The sequence below is a fragment of the Acinonyx jubatus genome, chromosome D3, assembly GCF_027475565.1.
Source record: "Acinonyx jubatus isolate Ajub_Pintada_27869175 chromosome D3, VMU_Ajub_asm_v1.0, whole genome shotgun sequence".
In the NCBI taxonomy this organism is placed as follows: Eukaryota; Metazoa; Chordata; class Mammalia; order Carnivora; family Felidae; genus Acinonyx; species Acinonyx jubatus.
The window spans coordinates 84,806,690-84,812,689 of NC_069392.1; the positions used below are offsets into that span (position 1 = coordinate 84,806,690).

Below are 6,000 nucleotides of genomic sequence, written 5' to 3' on the forward strand. Positions count from 1 at the left end.
ACGGGGTCAGCAGAAAGCCCAACGTGGGGCTCGAACCCACAAATCATGAGGTCATGACCTGAGCCGAAATCAAAAGTTGGTTGCTTAACCTACTGAACCACCCAGGTGCCCCTTATTTAATGAATATTTTATGGGCACCTGTTAGGGCATAGCATCACGATGCAAGACTGCAAAAATTACATGCAGTACCCACGTGCTGAGAGATATTAAAAGAGCACGTGGCACAGAACAAGTTAGGAAGTTCCCAACCTGTGCAGATGGCTGTTTCTGAACGCAAAAAGTATATACGTATCCTATGAAAAATGCATTCACTCTGTAAGAAATTCAAATGACTCAAAATGTTGAAAATAAAAAAGTTGAAGTACCCCATAATCCCTCCAGAGATAGCCACAGTTTACAGAGTATATCTTTAGAAACCTATCTAATATGCTTTGGAACAACCATTTGGGAGTTTTTGAAAACAGAAAGCATTAAACATTCAGAGGACATGAATGTATTGCCTTTCCAGGTCAAGAAAATAATCTCAAAAACCTTCCCAGATTTCATTTTAATATTTCACTAGAAATGATTTTATTTTACTAGAAAGATGTTATTGGCTCATTCACATGTGAGATTTGTATCAAGAGCAGCTCCCCAGGGGCGCCTGCGTGGCTCAGTTGGTTAAGCATCCGACTTCAGCTCCGGTCAGGAGCTCACGGTTTGTGAGTTCGAGCCCTGCGTCTGGCTCTGTGCTGACAGGTCAGAGCTGACAGCTTTGGATTCAGTGTCTCCCTCTCTCTCTGACCCTCCCCCTGCTCATATTCTCTCTCTCTCTCTCTCTCTCTCTCAAAAATAAAACAAACATTAAAAAAAAAAAAAAAAAAAAAAGAGCAGCTCCCAAGAGGCCGGGCATCTTGCCTGCAGTCCTGTGGGGGTGGAGTTTGCTCGCCTGAGCGGAGTCCCTGAAGCGGTGTCTGAATCATTCCCCCTTGTGATTGCTCATTCAGGTAATGCCACACGCTGCACTATATCTTCTACACCAGAACTCTGCCCGGGACCCTCAAGCTTGAAATTGAAGAACTAATTTCCCTTGACCAATAAAGCAAACACTTGATGTGATGGCGTCTAGTTTCCTGAAGGTCTGAGAGATGGCTGGGGAGACTGGAATCTAAGTGGTGATTTATCCCCACATTTATCTCAAGATGCAGTAGGTTCCCTCAGCCACAGAGCCAGCTAGGAAGGACGTACCGATGTGCCGAATGTGTTCAGGGGCGGCCCACACTGAAGACACCACCTTAATAATTATGAGCAGGACATTTAAGTGGAGATCATATTGGGGTAGTTTTGTAAACCATTTTAAGGAATGCCTTTACCTTCTCCATTCCATCTTTCCAGAATGCTTTTCTCCTCAGTTTCCTCTATCAAAACTGTATCCATTCTTTAAAGCTGAGCTTCAGTCTCCTCTTCGGCATAAAGTCGTGGGTAAGAATATTTTTTTCCCTTGTTCTTTTGTTTATACTTCTCAGCAGCACTGTGATGACAGTGAGTTGTCGTTACCCATTTCCTCACTTAAGAGCAAGAATTATTTATCTCTATAGATAACTAAGTGGTTATGAGTTCAGTTACAAATAGGAAGATGTTCAGTAAATACATATTGAATGAATACATATAGCAGTTTCTACAGGACAGTAAGAATAATTACGTTGATTGCAATAGTTGGATGCTTCCATAGAGATAATTTTTCTAGCACTAGTGTCCAGAAAATAGGAAATCCATGGTCCACATCTCCTAGTGTCCCTGCTGTCATTTATACCTGCTTCTCCACACTGCTGACTAATGGAGCAAATCTTTTCTACTTTATGACGGCTTTTGCCTTTCTTTCTCATGACTAACCACTGGCCAAGCGGAATGTTGAATGTGTTTTCGTTTGCTGTTTTCTTTCTTCTTCCGATTGTGCCATCATGCACTCAGATTTTGGCCTGCTTACCCAAGATGAAAGCTCCCCACTGGTTATAGAGTCTTTTCTCTCCTTTGCACACAGACTTTTTTGAGCAAGGATCCTACTCCTTTAGTGGCTGTGTTTCAATCCAGTAACACCTGGGTATCTCTTTTCCTTATTGGGAAAACAGGGTGGCCAACGGATTCAGCACCGACCTCCATGTTTACTGACTCAAGGAGATACTCATGTGCAACATCACCTGTTTCAGACCTGACGCTTTACATACGAGGAATCTGAGATCCCCCCAGAGAAGAAACGACAGGCGGTCCAGGAAAACAGCTTCCATAAAGTTGCAAAGTTCTCCCTTCAGAAGATATCAGGCTAATGTACTTCCGTCTTCCACTTTTTACTCCAATTTGCTTATCAGGCAACCATCAGTTTTATCATTGTTCCTTCATTTGGAGACACAACTAGTAAGTTCTGGTCAAGCCCTATGATTCATTTCCTCACTTTCAAGGCAAGGTCATTGCTGTTCTTATTCAGAGCTCCGCCAAGGGCTGCCCCTGGTGGGGGAGGGGATGTAGCCAGTGTCCTCTCAACCTAAAAGAGTTCTGCTGGGGCGGTGAGTCATGAATTCCCGAATGCCTTTTCCAAGTGCAGATAAAGCTCACAGTTGGTTAAGTGATGGGACGAGGTGTGGAATGAAGGTTGGCACCAGTCTGGGGGAAAAAAGTACATTTCCCTTTCCAAAGTAAAATATTTATTTTAATTGGCTCACAATAAAGAGTAGGGTGATTGTAACTAACAAAAGAGAAGTGCACTTTGGAGAGCAGGCATTGTACAGAAAAGAAAAAAAAGTACACAGAGATGGAAAAACTTTGCGTCAATCTTCTTTATGACTTCGAGCAATTTTATAGGATTATAAAATTTGCTGGAATTAGTAGCTTTGCAGAGTGATTTGGAATTTAGAGTTTAGAGTTTCAGAGCCAGAAGATATTTTACAAGATAATTGACTCAACACCCCCCCCCCCCCCCGCCCCGCTTATATTGTAGACGGAAAAAAAAAATGAGGTCAAAGTGTTTAGAGACTGGATCAGTTTCTCAAGGGCTTTTGTGTATCCCCAATGGAGAAAGTTCAGGTGAATCACAAATCTTGGTGCCATAGACCTCTAGTGTTAGCTACATGCTGAGACAAAGCCGCAGCCAGCTCACTGTCTATCACCTTTCCAACCACAGCTGGCTTCTGCCCGCACTCCCAGGGTCACCAGACTGGTTAAGGGACGACTCGCCTGGAGATCCACTGCACTCCCAGAGACGCATCAAGTTGTCGAGACTCCTAGATAGGTGGGAGTTTGGGCTGTCCCAACCCTGCTGTGCCTCTCAAACGTTCAGGTAGGTTTTGAGCTTCCCAGGGCTCTGGAGATGCTCTGGAGATTTGGAATGTGGTGCAGAGGTAGAGCGGTGATACTTAAGGTGAATACTTCTAAAACGTAATTAGGTGACTCTTCCCCTTGAAAGTCTTGGAAAGCCCTTCATTGCCAACACCGATGTTTTAAAATGTAGGTTTTATGATTATTTGGTTGTGGTGAGGCCAACAGATCAGCGATTGCTATTGAGAAGATAATTTGTTACTCACATTTCTTAAGAGGAGGGGCATGCCACACCACTCCCACGTCGGGAAGCAGCAAGATGAGTCCGAAGCCCGTGGGAGCAATGGCAGAGTGTAGGCAGCAGCCTTTATGGTGGTTTCCTCAGGAAAAGCAAGAGGAGGCAGGGTAAGCAGGCTTTGAGTTGGCTTGCTTGAATCAGTTCAGTGGGCTCTGGGGTGCAGAGGCTGTCTAGTTGTCTGGTACCTGAGCCTTGGATGATCGGGGCAGAGGAAGGTGTCCTCCTGGGTCGTAAGAGCCACATACAGGAGGTGGCGGGTGTGTGCACTCTGGGTGGCTGGTCCGCGTCAGTCAGCAGGACCCTTAAATGCCGGAGCATCAAGACGCCAGAACACACAGTTCATGCAGCTGGCGTTTGCAGACGCGAGCACCTCTGACCCGTTCTCCTGGGAGGTGCTCTGGAGCAAGAGGATCTGTTGCCCATTTGGGAGCTGCTGCATGTAGATTAGTAGCATTGATCTACTAATTAGGGGAATCCTGCTTTAAAGAAACCTGTTAGTCCTCATTGGAACAGTTTTGTAAGCTTGTTGAGCCATAAAATTCTTTTGAAAAACGTAACATACAGTTTTAAAGGGATCTTGAATATGGTATCATAGACTTAGAATCTGGACTTTGCTTTGACCACAATCTGGCCTCATTTTCCCTCATGGGGTTTCCAGTAAGAACCATCCAGGCTGGTTTAATTAGGGTCAACAAAACAAGCTTCCCTCTTTCCTGCCTCTAAGCTCTGCTCAAAACCGGCTTCTACCTTATTCAGGACCATACCGCAGGCTCGGCCCCTAATCCTAGTCCTTCTAGCACCAGCTTCTCTCTGAAGTCCTTGCCAGCTTCCCAAACCCACAAATAAATGCTGCTCAGCATGTGCTGGGCACTCTTCTAAGACCTTCAAAATAGTAACTCACTTAATCATCATAATAGTCCTGTGAGGCACGCACTATTTATATCCCTATTTTTATGGATGAGGAACTTGAGATACAGAGATGTTGAGAGACTTGTCCAAGGTCACAAAGCTAAAGGTGTTCAATGTCATTGGCATTCCATTAATGCATTTGAATATTCTGTGCCATGAATTAATTAATGTTATTTGACATTTCTGTGGGGGTTAGGTAGGTACCCTCTCATAGAACTGTGTATGTTAATGTGTACTTTAAATCAGAGGGAAGGAGTCTCCTCTTTTAACATTCTGGAACTTTATTAAGACTATTCATTCAGAATTTGTTCAGAATAATTCAAATGGAATTTTACTTTAAAGTTTACTCTGGCTTAGCAAGGTGATTTTCTGAGTCCTTCCTCTGAGAGAGTAGAAGTCCATCAGTAAACAAGAATGCAGGGAAAAATTTAAAACCCCTTAAAAACACACTTTGTATATCAGCTTTTGTATACAATATCTTTCTACTAACTCATTCTTATATATTAATTATGGTGAACATTTTCAGAACTGACTCAGTAAGGGTTCAACCAAGAAAGCAGAACCAGGAGGAGATAGATAGTTAGAGATTTGTTGCAAGGAATTGGATTATGCTCTTGTGGCGCTGGCTGGTCACATTTGAAATTCACAGGGCAGGCTGGGAATTCTGGAACATTCTGAAGCTACTGTCCCGGGCCAGAATGTCTTCTTTAGGGAAATCTCAGTTCTGTTCTTAAGGTCTTTCAACCAACTGAATCAGGCTCATCTAGATTACCTGGGAGAACCTCCTTGAACTAAAGTCAACTGATTATGGATTTGATTCATGTCTACAAAATACCTTCATAGCAACACCTGGACGGCTGTTTGAGTAACTGGAACTATACCTTTGCCAGGTTCACACATCAAAGGACTGTCCGTCACAAGAAACTTTAGTGACCATTGTGTTACTGGTCTTTTGTTTCTATTTGTACTTGAGAAGAAAAAGCAGTTTATTTAGAAATATCCTATAGAATGAATGAGATGTTTTAATCATATAAATGGGCTTCCCATCAATTGGTCTGAAGCATGTGATACTATGTGTTGGTGCTGCCTTACTTCTCTGCCATCGTCCGATCCCCATATGCTCAGGCCTCTCTCTCTTCATGGTTGTGACATAAGTATCTGTACTTTTTATTAACTCTGAGCCTCAGTGACCTTATATGGAAAAGGGAATAATTATAGCACCGGCCTCCCCGTGCTAACTGGAGGAATGACTGAATTAGAGGAATCACCTAGAATGCGTGATGTCTGGCACATGGTGAGCCATATGCTCTTGTAGTCGTTATTTTTTTTTAATATTTGTTTATTTTCAGGAGAGCGCAAGCAGGGCAGGGGGAGAGAGGAGGGGGAGCAGAGGATTTAAAGCGGGCTGTGCCGACAACATTGAGCCCGATGTAGGGCTTGAACTCTCGAAATGCGCGATCATGACCTGAGCGGACATGGGACGCTCAACCAACTGACCCACCCAG

At 43.7% G+C, this 6,000-nt stretch overlaps 1 protein-coding gene across 1 annotated transcript in view; it reads left to right on the top strand.

The window, feature by feature from the left end:
• The window catches only part of SOCS6 (suppressor of cytokine signaling 6), a 105,005-nt gene extending 102,079 nt beyond the window's left edge, over positions 1-2,926 (top strand). The window contains exon 7 of the transcript XR_008291647.1: positions 987-2,926. The gene's annotated coding sequence lies outside the window, so the exon portion shown is untranslated. The remainder of the gene's footprint in view (positions 1-986) is intronic.
• Positions 2,927-6,000: the final 3,074 nt, after the last annotated feature.